At 37.2% G+C, this 17,140-nt stretch overlaps 1 long non-coding RNA gene across 1 annotated transcript in view; it reads right to left on the reverse strand.

Annotated features, from left to right (window-relative positions):
• LOC138153618 (uncharacterized) overlaps positions 1-17,140 on the reverse strand; it is a 47,864-nt gene that overhangs the window by 3,718 nt on the left and 27,006 nt on the right. The window contains exon 2 of the long non-coding RNA XR_011166416.1: positions 780-909. This is a non-coding gene — a long non-coding RNA (uncharacterized lncRNA). The remainder of the gene's footprint in view (positions 1-779; positions 910-17,140) is intronic.

The following is a 17,140-nucleotide window of genomic DNA, read 5'->3' on the forward strand; positions in this document are numbered from 1 at the left end:
GGATACATATGTATATATATTTATTGTGTGAATTTATTAATGTATATATTATGTGTGTGTGGTCACACATTACATATATAATATTGTGTGTAACTTAAAATTGCATTAAGACTTCTAGGACTGTGTGTGTGTGTGCGTGTAGCTCCTATGCTATCCCCCCCTCCCCCCCATCAAGCCTCCTTTGAACTATGTTACTTTCTCTAGTTGGACAACACCTCCACTATACAATCCCACCAAGCTCCTGGTACTGATGTACATGTGTATCAGTAATTAGACATTCTGGCACCTGGGGCAAATTCAGTTGGGAAGTGAGGACAGTGGGTTTAACCACTCTGGTAAGGGGCTGAAATAGACTTAAGACAAAGTACCAGAGTTAAGAAAGTTGAAGAGGGGCATTTGAAGAAGACAAAATTTAGGATGAGGGAAATATGTGCGATGATAATTCAGTTTATTGGATAGAAGGGAGACTCACCTAGAAGTCAATAGATGGCATGAACTAGGACCTGAACAGGATGGATTAAACTTTAAATGAGGAGAGGTGTTTACCTACTGATGGTGGGGAAGGGAGGATCTGAAAGTGTTAATAAGAAGCAAGGAATATTCCTTTTTCTGGCCAGGGCACACAAGAAACAGAGCAGAGTGAACTGGAGAGATTGCCAAGTGATTTTGGGATCTTCCAGAGAAATCCAACTTCAAAGAACACCCACTGATGGAAAGAATGTAAGAAGGCAAGTTTAAGGATAAAGGAGAGTTTAACAACAGTAGACAGTGCATGGTACCTTTGCCTGTGACTTGCCCCACTGACTGCCAATATCCTTCTTTCTGGGGCCTCTAGGCTAGACGGCACAGGAGGAGTAGTCCACCACAGCGGGGATGTGGGTACCAGGAAAACTGCCCGATCAATTCCATCTAGAGAGGGAATAAATTAGAGGGTCCAAGGCTGCTCTGAAGGGAGGAGGAGGCAAAACAGCAGACCATCCTGATATTGGTGCTTGGGGCAAAGATCTGATGTCATTCTCCTCATTCTGGCTTTGCTTATGTATACAAAACAATACTCAATACATATATTGGCTAATTTGATTTGACTTCCTGAATGACTATAAACTTGTAATCTGCATTACACCATTTAACACTTAACTGCTCCCTAATTGTTTCTTGTGTATTCATTTTAACTCCTCAACTAGATTCATTCACAGAATCCCAAAACTGAATGCTGTTAGGGACCTGGGGGTAGGGGAGGTAAAGGAGGGAGAGGATCTAATCCTATTTATGCCTGAAAAAGACTTTCCTCCTACTACTTAGCTGACAAGTGGTTAATTCTGCTTTGGCTAAGAGAGTTTTCCTCACTGTTATTTCCCTATACCAATGAAATAAGTTCTAGACCAAAACAAATGAAAAAAATAAGCAAAAAAAAATGTAAGGGGGTACACTGGGTTAGGTACTGAGGATACAAAAGCAAAAATAAAACCTCTGCACTAAGGAGATTATGTTCAACTTGGAATAGGATTATAGGAGAGGGGGATCAATATATAATCACAAGTAAATAAAAGATAATTTGAAGAGAGAAAAAGCAATAACCACTTGGGGGAAACGGAGAAGGCTTTAGGAAGTTGCATTTTAGTTGAACCTTGAAGGATAATAAAGACTTAAACCTGAGGATAAGGAAGGAGTGCATTCCAGGCATGGGGAATGGGCTCTGATGATGAATGAAGCAGGGAGCTGAATTCTGATTTCTGGAAACAGTTAATAGTCTAATTCTAACACAGTGTGTAAAGGAAAGTACTACAAAATAAATCTGGCAATGTAGGTCAGAGACAGACTGTAAATATCAGCCAACAAATACCAGTTTGCACTTTATCCAGAGAGGAATGGGGAGCCAATGAAAATTTTTAACTAGGGATGTGATATGGTTAAACTTGTACCTTGGAAATGTTTTCCAGCTCTGTGGAGGCCTGAAGTGAGAGAGAACAGACTCTGTGAGGCAGCTAAATTCAATGAATAAATGGAGTGGTGGGCCAGGGGTCAGGAACACCTGAGTTCAAAACTGATCTCAGTTATTTACTAGCTTTGTGACCTTGGGCGATTTACTTAACCTGTCTGCCTCAGTTTCCTTAACTATTAAGTGGGGATAATTATAACTTCTACCTCTGAGGTTTGAGGTAAGGATTAAATGAAATATTTCTAAAGTACTCAGCAAAGTACCTTTCACATGCTGTGTAGGTAATGTTTGTTCCCTTCCCCTCTCCAATGAAGATCAATTAGGAGCAACTCATAAGACTAGTGATGAGAGACTGGACTGGTGTGGGGGTCACATAAGTGGAGAGAAGGGGGCAAATGTGAACGTTGTTATGAGAGGAGAATCAACAGGATTTAACAAATGCTTGAATGTAAATGATAAAGGAGACAGAAGAGTCAAGAATAATTGTGAGGTTATAAGCCTCATAATGAAAATGATGATGCTGTCAACAAAAAAAGGTCTGTTTGTAGAAGTGGGAGCTTATAAATTCTGTTTTGGATATGTTGAGCTAGAGATGCTAATGACATCCAGGTGGAGATGTCCAGTAGGCAGTGTAGCAGCAAGCACCCCAGTGTCCCCAGGGTGGCTACCAACACAGGTTCTTAGATCTGCTTTGATAAAGGAAAGCAACTCAAAATGGGTTAACAGGCTTACTTTAATCAGTCAAATATGTATCGTTTAACTAGTTCAGGGGGAAAAGGTCAGCACCCTGAACTTCAGAATATACAGACAGAATTATCAAGACAGAAACAGATCAAGTAGACAGATTTCCAAACTGTCCAACCATTACATCCATACCAAATCAACATCTGGGTTTTTCAAAGGGGGGGAGGGGTGCTCTCAACAACCAACGGCTTCCCAGTGTCTTATATGATCAAATCACAGAACACTTCTCAAAGTGAGCCCCCAAAACAAAGCTACACATCAGGGCTTATATAGCCTTCTCCTGGCTCAGACAAGTAACAACCTTCTGGACCCACTAGCCAATCAAGAAGTATCTACTGAAAAACAAGCCTCCCACCCCAGGATCCAGGTGCACTTTAGCCTAGGGGCAGGGAAGATCTTTAAATTTGCATTTCCATTACAGGCAGGTGGCAAAGTAGGACTGAAGTTCAAGATATTAGAATTGAATATACATACATACCCACACACATATCTGTAGTTACATGTACCTGGGGAGGAAAGGGAGAAAGGAGGGAGGGAGAGAGACAGAGAGAGACAGAGAGACAGAGAGAGACAGACAGACAGAGAAACAGAGAGGGAGAGAGAGAGACAGACAGAGACAGAGAGACAGAGAATGAGAGACAGAATGAGAGAGAGCAAGAGAATGAGAGAGAGAAAAAGAAAATGAGAGAAAAAAGAGAATGAGAGAGAGTATGAATCAACATCTACCAACAGGAAGATAAGCACAAGACCCCTGAAAGCGGTTGCACCCCCACCCCCACAACCTAGAGTACTGGTCCTGCATTCAGTTCAGCCTTCGCAGCTATCATGCACAGAAGTGGTTCCTATGGAGGACTCAAGTGCCACCTCCTCCAAATGGCAGCCAGTTGTCGATCACAGGGCAGGCAACCCAGTCTAACAGAAGCAACAAGCGACCCTGAAGGAGAGTTAGCAGGTAGGCATGTGCCAGACATTTCAAACCATCATCCATCATTACTACCAGTACCTTCTCTTAGACCCTAATGGAGACATTAGGAGTACTCCAAGAGCCTTGGGAGTAGCAATGTCCCTCAAACTACCAGACATGCTTCCAGGTCAGGACTCTCAGATATCATTGAAGGGAAAACTTAGTGTAGACACAGGGCCCATCACCTTCATCACTACCAGCAACAGCTGTTCAACAACTGTTATCAACAAACAGATGGGCATAAGAGCCCTGGGGGTAGAAGCATGTCCCACCCAATCACTGGTCCTGCTTTGAGCTGAGAGAGACAGAGAGAAAGAGAGAGAGACTACCTTCTATAACTACATTTTTAAATTTTCTGCTATTTTTATTATCTATCCCTCTGCTCCTCTCCATCTAATGAGACCAGTTGAGAGTTGGTGTGTTTGCAAACATTTCCATCCACACATGAACAAAGATTGGCAAAAGTAATAGACTCCTCCACCATTTCTATTAGTCATTCACCGTCAAAAGAGCATAACATTTTCCAGAGTCGAAGCAAATAATAGCTTGCATTCTGCTGACACTGAACAAAAAGAGGGAACTTTGCATAGTGGAAAGAATACAAATTATTTGAAGTCAGAAGTCTTGAGTTCAAAGCTCAGTTTTGCTATTTATTTTCTGTGTGACTTTGGGTTAATCATAACTTCAACTGAGTCAGCTTCCTTCTCTATAAGGTAAAACGGTTCTTGCAAATAACTCCCTGTTGGACAGAAGTTTAATAATATTAATAATAATTTATCTCTATAAAGGAGGATGGTGTGGCACTGAGACCATTCTTGTTAGGTATGTCACCCACCATGGTAATGTAAGGCATTTAAAATGATAATTACTGAAAACTGTTTTTAAAATATAATGTATAGAACAAGTCTAAAGCTTGACAGCCAGCCCATTTATAAGGAAGAAATGAATAAATGAATGAATGAGAAAGGCATTTGTAAAGAACATATTATGTGCAAATTATGTGAAAATACTTGTTCCATTGCACAATATTAAAAGAAATGTATTATGTGCAAAGTGTTGAAGATATAAATAGAAAGTACTTGTTCTCAACAGGCTCATCTTCTGATAGGGGGAGGTAAACTTATAGGATATTTTAGCTATAAGTTAGATGGAGCCATGAAGAAAACAGATGGTAATGTATGTTCTGTAATGGCATTCTATTAATAAAACCTTGATCATTTTTTTGTTTATTTTGTTTTTATGTTGAACCATTTGATGTTGCCAAGAACTTTTGTGGTAAAAATTTCCCTTCCTGTATTATCAGGGATTTGGTTGCTCCTCTGGATGGTGCCTGGGGCAGTAGGGGTGGGGACCAGGGAGGACATTGTAGGGGAAGGGATGCTAGAAGCAGAGTTAGTGGTCTGAGGACACCACTATTCCCAGGGCTTTTAGATTTACCTCCCTGTCTGTGGCATTTGGTTGGCCGTTAATATTGGTGTTGGTATGGATGGTGAGCTCCTGCTTCACAGGGGCTGTTTCCTGGATAATGACAGAGGAAATAAGCCAGAAGTAAAGTAAGTATATTGGGAAGCTCTGATGTTCTAGGGGATCTTGGGTGCTGGGTCCTATGCTGTCTAAGGGGAGGTATTGATAGCAGTAGTTTGATCTTCCTGTCACATGTTACATCCTGTCTTTCTTTCAGGACCTTCTTTTTATTATGATTTTAAACTTAAATATTAAAACAAATATGAAATAAGAAAATAAACATATCATAAATTTAAATAAATACAAAATAAGAAAAGGAAAAAAAGCATTGCATATACACAGCAGAACATGAGAAGATTCAAAATATACAGCAAAAAATTCCCATTTCAAGAAAGGCTATATAATAAATACTACACATTGTATTCAGAGCTGTTCATCTTTTCTTTGCTTCCTTGTGAGTTCTCTTTTGTTCTCTATTGTGCACTTTTTACTTTGTTCTTTTTTTTTTCCCTTCCTCCCCACTCCTCCCCCAAGAAGGCTACACTTAAGCATGGGGATAAATGTATATGTGTGTACACACATACATATACATATGTGTATATGTATATATACACATATATCCATACATATTTGCATATATACACATACATGCACATGTATATACTTACAAACCTATAATCATACTCATATATAGACATATACATTCATATGCATCTATGTAAGATTGTACTATACTTATTTTTCCTCTGTTTCTCTGGTGGATAACATCTTTCTTCATAAGTCTAAGTCTTTCCATATTTTTCTAAGTTCACCAACTCATCATTTTCTACACCATAGCAATATTCCAACTTTATATTGCCTAGTTACTTTAAATAGTCTAACACAACTTTGATTAATATGGCTGACATATAGTGTAGTTTCCTTATTTTTCTTTTTTGATTATATCTATTTTAGCTTTAACTTAATCTGAAATCATGATTACTACCCCTGTTTTTTCCCTAATAAATTCTGCTCCTGATCTTTATATATGTTTATGTGTATCTCTTATTTCCTATCCCTCCTGACTCCTCCACTTTACTTCTGCCTACTACCCTGCCCTCCTATTACTTAACCTATCCCACCTCCAAAGATCCCTCCCTTATCTTCTCCTCCCAAACCTTTTCCCATACTCTCTTGTTTCTATCTAATTTGAGAACACTTTTATAGTCTTCCAAATAGATATACAATTCCTTTTTATCCCATTCCCCTTAATCTAGACACCATTCTATACCTCCTCTTATCCTATTCCCTTGCTGTCTTATTTCTTTATAAATTTGGAAGACTTTTATTCCCTTCCAAATGTATATATTGTTCTCTCTTTAACCCAGATCTTATGTGAGTAGGGTTTTCCTCTAAAATTCTCTCCCTTATCCTTTCCCCTTTCCCTGTCCCCTAAGTCTTTCCTTTCTTTCTGAATTTAGAAGATCTTATAATATGTGTGTGTATGTACACATATGTATATATTTATGTATGCATGTATCATTCCCTCTTTAACCCATTCCTGATAAGAGTAGGGTTCCAGAACTACCATCCCTCCTCCCCCATCTAATACCTTTGTGTGAATTCTTCCTCTTGAACCTAATTTGAATAAGATAATTACTCCCTTTACCTTTTCCTACATGGTTTTGCTTTTTAGAATCATGTCTTATTCGGGTCTACCCCAATCTTTCTTTTGAACTACCCAGTTACTAATAACAATCTTAGACATACATTTTGCTTCAGGACCTTTTTTGGGGGCTAGCTAGTCTGGCTTGACATTTCTGTCCCCACCCTGCCTCCCACCCCACAACCCCACACATACAAAAAGTCTATTAGATAGCCAAGATTAGGCCAAAGAAAAAGTAATTAAACAGTTAAAATGCATATCCAAGCACTTAACCTCATGAATGTAATAGAGTCTTAAATTTGGAGTTAAAAGGGAGATCATCTGGTCCAAGCTCCTCATTTCACAAATAGTGAAAAATTAAGCTCCAGGAAGATTAAAGACCAAGGCAAGATACCACACCTGTAGTAAATGTAGTAGACTTTGAGCCCAGAAACTCTCACTCCAAATCCTATACTTTTTCTGTTGCATTATGCTTATGATGAAGTCATAAAAAAAGACACTACATTCAGCAAGTTTTTCAAAAGAAGACAAAAGCATGTAATGTGTTTTAGAAAGATTTCTATTCAAAAGGTTAAATGGTTTAAAAGAAATTTTGTTAAAGAGATGTCTCTGTTATTTGGAAAATTCACTTATAATATGTAAGATGTCTTATTCTCCCCAACAGTGCCAGAAAAATAAAAATGTTGCTGCATTCTTGCTATTTGTCTCACTATTAATTCTATTAATTCAGTTATAATTTGGCAGAGCCAATCCTGACCTAAAGAACAGTAACTCACTCCCATTTTCAAAGAATTTTCTATCTAGTTTGGGACCTGCTTATACATTTATGATCTTCATTAGGATTTGAGCCAAGCATGGGAGCAAATGCATTAACAAAGGTCAATAAAAATAAAAAAATAAACAGCAAAAGGGGCTGTCCAGGCTCCATTTCCCTCAGCTCTGTTTGTTGTGCCATCCTTCTCCCTATTAAACTGCAATAAAGACAATAAAAGGAAACCAGCTGTGGAAAGTAAAAGTGGCCTTTATATTAATGAATGTATTTCAGATGAGAAAAGCCTTTTAAATGGAGAAAGAGAGGGAAAGGCTATCCAGCCAAAAAAAAAAAAAAGGAAAGAAAGTACTCATAAAACCTTTAAGACAACTCATTAACCACCACTAATTGTAGGTTACAGAAATTGTTCTACATAAAGATGCTTACATCTCAACTAGGATTGTGTGCTTTGAAAGTTGAACAAATATTTTATAGAGAGATTTTATTGCACAGATGGCAAACTGGAGCAGTGAATTTCAGAGGAACTATCCAGGATGCCCCTTGAAATGAGAGAGCTCTTATAAGGACCACAGTGAAGTCAGTATGCTGTACTGAAAAAAGCAATAGAGAAGTCAGAGAAAATCAGTTCCAAGTAAACTAATAATTCAATTCAACAAACAGTAATTTATCACCTACTATGTGTAGGATACTGCACTAGGTACTAAGATACAAAAATGAAAATTAGTACCTCTCATCAATGCATTTATATTCCACTGAAGGAAACAATATGTAAGCAGATGAGTAAACAGAAGATAATTCAAGGAGTCTGGTTCCATATCATTATCTCATGAATTACGTTGGCTTCACTCTTAAATGGGCCCAAGGTAGAAGAGAAATCATCACTCTTTTCTGGATCATTGTCAGTCAAATCCAGAATAGCTCCGTTTAGAAGCCAGAATTTCCTGGCTCAGTTTCTACCACCATCCTCAACCCCATCTAGAGCTATACAGAGGAGGAAGGACCAATGTGAAACTGTCCGCTCAGCATGCTGGTTATTCTGGTTGTATCACCATTGAGCACACGACATCTGCTTAGCTACTAGTACTCCTTTCCTTCTCCATGAGTATTATCATGAGATCAGTATGACATTAACTCCAGAATTTTCATGGTAGAGGAGAAGAAGGGGAACCTCGACCAGTTATCCATAGTTAAGAGGCTAAAGAAATGAGCAATTTTGAATGTCTCATCGAACAACATACTATGGGTTAACAAAACTTTGAGACTCCTACAGTGGGTGGAAGTTCTACCAACAGAAATGAGGGTAGAGATGCAAAATTAGAACTCTTGAGGAAAAATGGGGTAGAAGACTTAATCAAGCAAGCAATTACCCAGGCTCCCTATGGTTCCAGAACATGCTCAGTACTAGGTACAAAGAAAAAGCAAAAACAGTCTCTTCTATCCTCAATAAACTTACACTTGAATGGAGGAGAAAATATGCATATGAATATAAGACACAGGATACAAGGTAAACTTAAAGAAATAGGCAGCAGAAGCTGGGTAAATAAGAAAGGCATCATACTGAAGATCACACTTAATCTGACTCTTCAAAGAAGCCTTCTAAGAGGCATAGTGGGGAGGGAGAGTTCTCCAGTATGGAGCCCAGGTAGCAAGAAGGCATGGAGGTAGGAGGGCAAGTATCATATGTGAGAATCAGCATGTAGGCCAGTATGCCTGGAATATTCAGTGCACGAAAGCAATTAAAGTGCAAAAATATGGGAAAGAGAGGGAAAAGTTAGATGGTGAGAAGCTTTCAATGCTAAACAGAAAACTAGATATTTGATCCAATAGGTAATAGGGAGCTATTTAATTTTATTGAACAGGGGAATGACAAAATCAGATCTTCAGATAGGAGAATCAATTGTTAACTTTATAGAGGATGGATTAGAATGGAGTGAGGGGAGATGAAGGTCAAGCTAGTGGTGTTGATTTGACTTTCCTAGAATATTCTGCCTCCTATGTCCCCCAAGAGTCTAATTGCCTCAGATAATACTGGTATGCCTGCCCTGCCAATGGCAATTGGTTGGCAGATGTTGGAGACTGCCAGCCCCTTCTCTACAATGAAAAATCATACCAAATCTTATGGAATGCAGCTACACTCTTAGACTTTAAAGGGAAATTTACATCAGTAAAATAGAAAGGGGAAGTACCCACTAACTGAGGCTAAAACACACACTTTAATACTCCCCAAACAAACATACAAGTAAAAATTCCAAAAATCAAAGTGGTGTTAAACAAAAATGAAAACAATTCAAAGCTAAGGAAATGATGAAGCTAAGGATTATTTTTAGATGAATAAAAAAGAAATGTGATTGTGGCATAGGAGTAGAGAGTAGAAAACCAAATTACAAAATAAAAAAATAAAAAGAGGAATTTCAAAACAAAGTTTGTCACATTTCAATGAGGCAAATATGATACTGATACTCAAACCAGTAAGAGGGAAGACAACAAAAGAAAACCACTGACCAATATCACTAATGAATATTAATATAAAAATAATAAATACTACATTAGCAAAGAAGCTATAGAAATATATTCAAAATCATTCATTATGATTAAGTTGAATTTATAAAGCTGGTTGAACATTAGGACAACCACCAACATATTAGACCATATTACTAATAACAATAAGAACAACAAAAATCACATGACCATTTAATAGTTTCAGAAAAAGTTGAACCTTAGAAAGCATAAAAACAAATGAAATTTTCCTTAATGTAATAGTGATATCTAAAACTAAGAACCTGCTTTATATGTAACCAAATAGTACTTATAGGCATACAAATCAGATTGGGAATAAAGCAAAGATGTTTTGTGAACCACAAAACATACAATATAATTGTTGCAATGCTAGTTATAAGACAAGAAAAAAAAAGATTGAAAGAACAGGCATAGTGAAGAGGAGGGAAAATAATATCAATTTACAGATGCTATACTGGTTTATTTAGAGAATCCCAAAGAATCAGTAAAAAAACCCAATAACTTCATTATTAAGGAAAAATAAAATAAACAAAGCATCCTTTCTGTATGGTATAAACAGAAATTAGGAAAAGGAAATATGAAAAGAAATTCTATTCAAAATTACTACAAAATGTGAAATACATATATATTTTGGAGTTTGCCTACCAAGATACACTCATGACCTATATGGATAAAATTTTTAAATAATAATAATGCTTTTTTCTTTATTTATTTGGAATGAAGTTCAGAGTTTGCCATGCCAATATAATAAAAATAATGATGTGATATAAGGAAATCTCTAGAATTAATTCCATATCAAACTACCAAGAAGTTACTTAACCTTGTCAAAAATTTAAAAAGAAAAAAACTTCCTTTAAAGCCTGGATTCTTAATCATGAAGCTAAAAAGACAGAATGATAGATACATAGGTAGCTAGCTAGCTAGATAGACATATACATATGTATCACATATTTATACATATATATATATATATATATATACTCAAATATGAATTAGTTTCATGCCCTCTGACTGCAAATGCCCCTTAGGGTTCTGCTTTGGGCCCTCTTCTTTTTTCCTTCTACATTGCTTCACCTGCTGATCTCATTGGCTTCCATAGATTTAATTACCAACTCTAAGCTGATGATTCTACCTTTCCTGACCCAATCTCTCTGCTGATCTCCGATCATGTATCTCTAACTGCCTTTTATACATCTCAAACTAGATATCCAGTAGATATATCTCAAATTTAATTATGTCCCAAACTGATCCCATTATCTTTCCCACTAAACCTTCCCCTACCACTTTCTTTATTACTATAGAGGGCAGCACCATCTTCCCAGTATCTCAGGCTTACAAACTAGGAGTCCTTTTAGATTCCTCACTACTTCTCACTCCCCCCACCCCATATCTAAGCCGTTGTCAAAGCCACCAGATTTTACCTAGGCAACATCTCTCCAGTATGCCCTTTCTTTCTTGACATTGCCATCACTCTAGTTCAGATCCTCATCACCTCATGCCTAGATTACTGGAATAGCCTGCTGGTGGGTCTTTTTGCCTCAAATGTCTCCCCATTCCAATTAATTCTCCATTCATCCACTAAAGTGATTTTTGTAAAGTGCAGATCCAATCATGTCATCCCTTATCCCACTCCCTGCTCAGTAAAGTCCAGTGTCTTTCTGTTGCTTCTAAAGAGAAAATACAAAACACCATGTTTGGCATTCAAAGACCTTCATAACCTAGCCCCCTTCTACTTTCCCAGCCTTATTAAACCTTACTCTCCAACATTTACTCTTTGATGCAGGGACATTGGCCTTCTTGGCTGTTCCATGAACAAGACACTCCAGCCATTTCATCCTATTCCTGGAATGCCCTCCATCCTCCATTCTTACTACTGACCTCCTTAGCTTCCTTTAATTTCCAAACTAAAATCTCCCCTTCTACAGGAAGCCTTCCCTAATCTGTTAATGCTTTCCTATTTGTCCTACACATATCTTGCTTTGAACATATTCGTTTGCATGCTGTTTCCCCCATTAGATTTTAAGCTCCTTGAGTGCAGAAGCTGTCTTTTGCTTCCTTTCCTATCCCCAATTCTGAGCACAGTGGCTGGCACATAATAGGTGCTTGATAAATGTTTACTGATTAATTGATTAAGCATATATAGCTCATTCTACACACATTATGAGAGAGGGTCATAGGTTTCACCAGACTGACACAAGAATCCATGACATGAAATAGATGACAAACTCCTGGCAAAAGGGAACAAAAGATCAAGAATCTCAAGAGAAATAATGATAAAAGCAGCGATGAAAGGGGCCTAGTGGTACCAGATCTCAAAACCAAGTTAGTAAAGTACCAAAGCAGGAATTATTAAAATTATTTGGTTCTTGCTAAAAATAGAAAAAGTTGAATCAATGGAATAGATTTATTGAGTAGGACCTAGAAACACTCACACTAGAATAAGAAAAACTCTAAAACACAAACTCTTTAGGGTTAAAGATTTGACTCAATAAGACTTTAGCAGTAAATGGAAAAGCAGAAATTATGATTAGAATACCTTACTTGATATATCACAAGTTCCAAAAGGATAGGTGGCCTAAATATAAAAGATGACGTTATATTTAGAAAGGAAAAAAAGAGAGGAAAAAAGAAGGAACCTAAAACAACCATAGTTAGGGAGACAACTTGAGCAAATGTGGGATAAAACAAAAGTGACTCAGACAGTCCAGGGCACAAAAGGCATTGCCTCTACCCTGGGCCCATCTCTTCTGTGCAGAAGGAAAATGAGTTTCTTTTTGGATAATGGTATAAATAAGGCTCTTAAACTTTTACAACAGATTGTCAACCCTGCCTTCAGTACATCTGGTATTAATCAACAACACAGAGTATTAGCACTTCAGACACACGTCAGAGAATAGCATCCCTCTTGCCAAAGACTCGCTTGAGACAGCTGGTATTTGAGAGGAACAACCTAATGGACATGTTAACTATTTTTTCCTCTGAGTCCTCTCCATTCTATCCCTGAATTAAGTAATATTATTAGAAAGCATCCCTCAATGCAACCTGAATGCTATTATCTCAGGTTCCCCACAGAAATGCCTTTGTGGAGCTCAGATTTAATCTTATACTCTTTGCTTTTATAGAAAGTCAATATAAGAAATGTATATCTGAAAAAATATTTCTGAGTTTTCTGAAGAAGTGTGACTAAAGAAAATTTTTGGTATATTATATAATTCATACAAAAACCCATCTGACAAATCCCCAGTAGAATTCAGTGTCAGAAACACATTTATCTCCCTAACTCAATAAGAGTATCTCTCTATCATACAATGTCTTAAACAATCCAAAGACTTTCTGCCCTGTCTTTCTCTGCCAGTAAATTCAGAGCTAAATCCAGGGCTCAGGTAGCAATGGGTATAGTGGAAAGAGCACTGGATCTGAGTTCAAGTTCTCAGTCTTCCATCTCTGTGACCTTGGGTAAATCCCCGAAATCCTATAGGCCTCAGTTTCTTCATTTAGAGGATGAGGGGCTGGATATGACTGAAGAACTGTTCCGTTCTAAGTGCCTGATAACAACTGTCACCCTGCTACCTTAACTCAAGAACTACCTGATACTCAAGACTTCATTTCTCTCCAGAAGTATGTGAGGTTTCTCTGATAGAACATAAACTCCATAAGGATACATTTCACAATTTGATGGACCAGTTGCACTGTGCTTTGCTCTGTTTTTATTTTTTATAACTTTTCATTTTAATTTTAATTACCTCATATCAATTTTGCAAATGAGGTATATATCATAAATAAAAGAATAATTATGCCTCACTTTTCCATCTCTACCTAGCAACGTTTTTTGTTCTCCTCTTTATCTGTCTCTCTCTCTGTCTCTCTCTCTCTCTTACCTCCCACATACCTGTCCACATACAGCCAGATTACATCCAAATTATGCTCACCACCCAGGATTCCCATTTTTCTTCTGTTGTTTGGCATTTCACCATTACAATGGACAAAAACAAAGTATTTGACCTGAAAGTGCATTTATGTAATATATTAACCCAGGCTCCATCTGTTCCTGTGCTGGCAAAGAGAAGCACATTACAGGAAACCTTCCTAATTTTTGGTTTTGCAAATTTTTATTTCCAAATACTTGCGATGCCAACTTAGGGAATGCTGCAGGCAGCCAAAAAAAATATTGCAAATACAGTGTCCATCCATCTATCTTTTTAATACCTTTTAACTGCAGGCCTGTGCCTATATAACGTACCAATCGTTCATGTCAACACCTCACAAATTGTTCTTATGGTCCAAAAGAGGCTATCCCTCTCCACCCTTTCAGTGCAGAACAGTATCTCTGGATTTAGACGGATCCTAACCCAATTCAATGGGAACTTGTAGCTGCCAAAATTCGGTACTTTATTTGCAGGCATCCTGGAAGTTAGGTGAATTGCAAATCATTTAGCAGAATTACATAAACCCCAACTCTGTAATTCCTAGGTCACTTATGTAAGGACTTATCCCTAGAAGAAGGTGCCTTATTGCATAGTGGTGAACATAAAGTATTCCTTAGTAGACAATCAGTGCGACCATCTTTCAAAGCATTGTCCCCGCAGCCACTGTGTCACTTAAATGTCACTCTCTACTTTCCTTATCAGATTTTGGCTTTCCGGATTATATAATGAGCACATTTTAAAACCACTAGGAATATATGTGACTTGAATATTTGAACTGAAGGTCTCCAAGGCCCTTTGGTTGAATATGGAGAGGGGATCAGGCTGTGCTGCCCAGGGTGGAGGGAGCATTAGACATTACAGTATACTGCTGAGAATCAGCACATCAAAGGGAAGGCTCAGGCCCTCCCTTTCAATGCTCTGGTGTAAGGTTATTCCAGGTCAAGGTTGTAGGGTAGGATCCAGAACACAAAAGTCAGATTCCAAACACAAAAGAAAGGCAGGATTCAAAGGCAAATTCAAAGCCTGAAGCAAAAACACAGTTGTCTTCATGTGAAGCAGCAGTGGCAGATAAAGGAAGTTCACTGTAGAGCCTGAGGGCAAGGAATAAGCAAGGGGGCGAGGGGGGTGGCGTGATTCTATAAGAGGGAAGGTTACCTGCACCCATAACCTGTGAGGGGAATGGTAAAAGGACATTGAACAGTTTTTAAAAGAAGACTTGAGAACAATCAGCAAACATATGAAGGACTGCTTTCAAATTATTACTAATAAAATAAATGCAAATTAAAACAATTCTGTGGTTTTCCCTCACATCCAGGAAATTGATAATGATGATAAAAGATGGAAACAGTTAATTTTGAAGGGATTAGCAGAAGACAAGAACACTAAATCAATATTGATGGAGACATGAACCAGTCTAAACATGCTAAAAATAATGTATGACTGGATAAGAAAAATCACTAAATTGCTCATATTTTTTGATTCAGAGATCCTACAACTAGGCACATATAATGAACTTTGCAAACCTAAAAGTGCTACATAAATAGTAGCTATTATTAATAATAATATTATTTTATTTCAAGGTGGTTTAAAAAAAGCCCTGTATATTTCAAAATATTTATAGTAAACTTGCTTTATGGTACTGAAAAAAAAAATAGAAACAATGTAGGTGCCCATCAATTGAATAATAGTTAAATAAACTTATATACAAGAAATAATGAGCATGAGGAATTCAGAGAAATGCAGAAAGACTTATATGAACTGATGTAGAATGAAGAAAACAGAATCAAGAACATAATATACACAATGATTAATAATGTAAACAAAAAGCACTAAAATAGAGCTAAATATTTAACATTGTCAATCCTGGCACCAGAGGAAAAAAAAGCTAATGCAATCCCTTCCTTTTGGGAGAAAATATGGAGACTGTGGATGTGGAATACTGTGCACATTGTCTAATGTGGTTGCTGTGTTAGATGTTTTGCTTAACTATTTTTCTTCATTAAAAGGGAAGTCTTATGGTAGTAGTGGGAGGGAGGTATATTGAGAAATGACTTTAATATAAAAAAGAAGGTATCACTCAAAAATTTTAAAGGTAAAGATCAGAGTAGGTAAGAAGTGGATTAGATGTCCTGTAAGGATACAAGAACAAGAAGGAAACAATTGAAGACAAAATAAACAAAGTCCAAAATGCAAGCAAATAGGAATGAGAAAACCTTCAGGAACTTAAGAAAAAGGACAAAGTCATAGAAAAAGAGAATGTCATTACAAGTAAATAGGAAAGGTAGTAATAACTGAGACAAAAGTCACTTGAGTCCAGTAGTTAATGTTCCCTATGAATACATGAGTCAACCACCAAACATAGATAACTTGAGTTACAAAAGATGAAATACTTGAGAACAATATGAATAGAGGGCTGAGTAAGAGAATGAAAAGTCAAGTCCTAATAGCTATTATCAGTAGAAAAAAAATTAAAAGGAAGGGACAGAAAAAAACAAACAGTTGGACATCTAGGCATTATGTATAGTTTGACAGTCCAGAAAGAAATACCTAGGACATGATCTATCAAACCAAACTTGGCCACATTGATTCCTTACTCTGACCTAGGCTGGTAGAGTAAATATTTACCCAGGTTTGCAAAACTACAGTATTGTACAGGTTGCCTTTAAAGGGGTTTGAAGATAGTACCATATACTTTCAAATAATGGAAATGTTATTACATGAGATTTCTTTAGTTAGTCAAACAAGATTCAACACAGCTCAGTTTCAAGAAAGTCAATTTTTACTCCTTTGAAAAATGTTATGAATATCTAATATCATATATCACAATAAACTTAAAATGGATATATGTTGGGGTGGCTAAGTGGCACAGTGAGTAAAGCACCGACCTTGGAGTCAGGAGGACCCAAGTTCGGTTCTGGCCTCAGACACTTAACACCCACACAAAAAAACTAGCCATGTAACCTTGGGCAGGCTACTTAACCCCAATTGTCCTCCGAAAAAGGCAAAAAAACCCCAAAAAATGGATACATGTCCTAAGTTTAAAGAAACACATATACAACAATATAAGCATGAATTAAAAAAAAATAGGAGTCCCTTTCATAGTTATAGTTGAAGAAAAATTCTTAACTGAACAGAAATAGATAAAATAAAGGGGAAAATTAAATAAACA

The sequence above is a fragment of the Petaurus breviceps genome, unplaced genomic scaffold, assembly GCF_028583685.1.
Source record: "Petaurus breviceps papuanus isolate PSGF00001 unplaced genomic scaffold, PetGlider_PUasm1.0 151, whole genome shotgun sequence".
Lineage (NCBI taxonomy): Eukaryota > Metazoa > Chordata > Mammalia > Diprotodontia > Petauridae > Petaurus > Petaurus breviceps.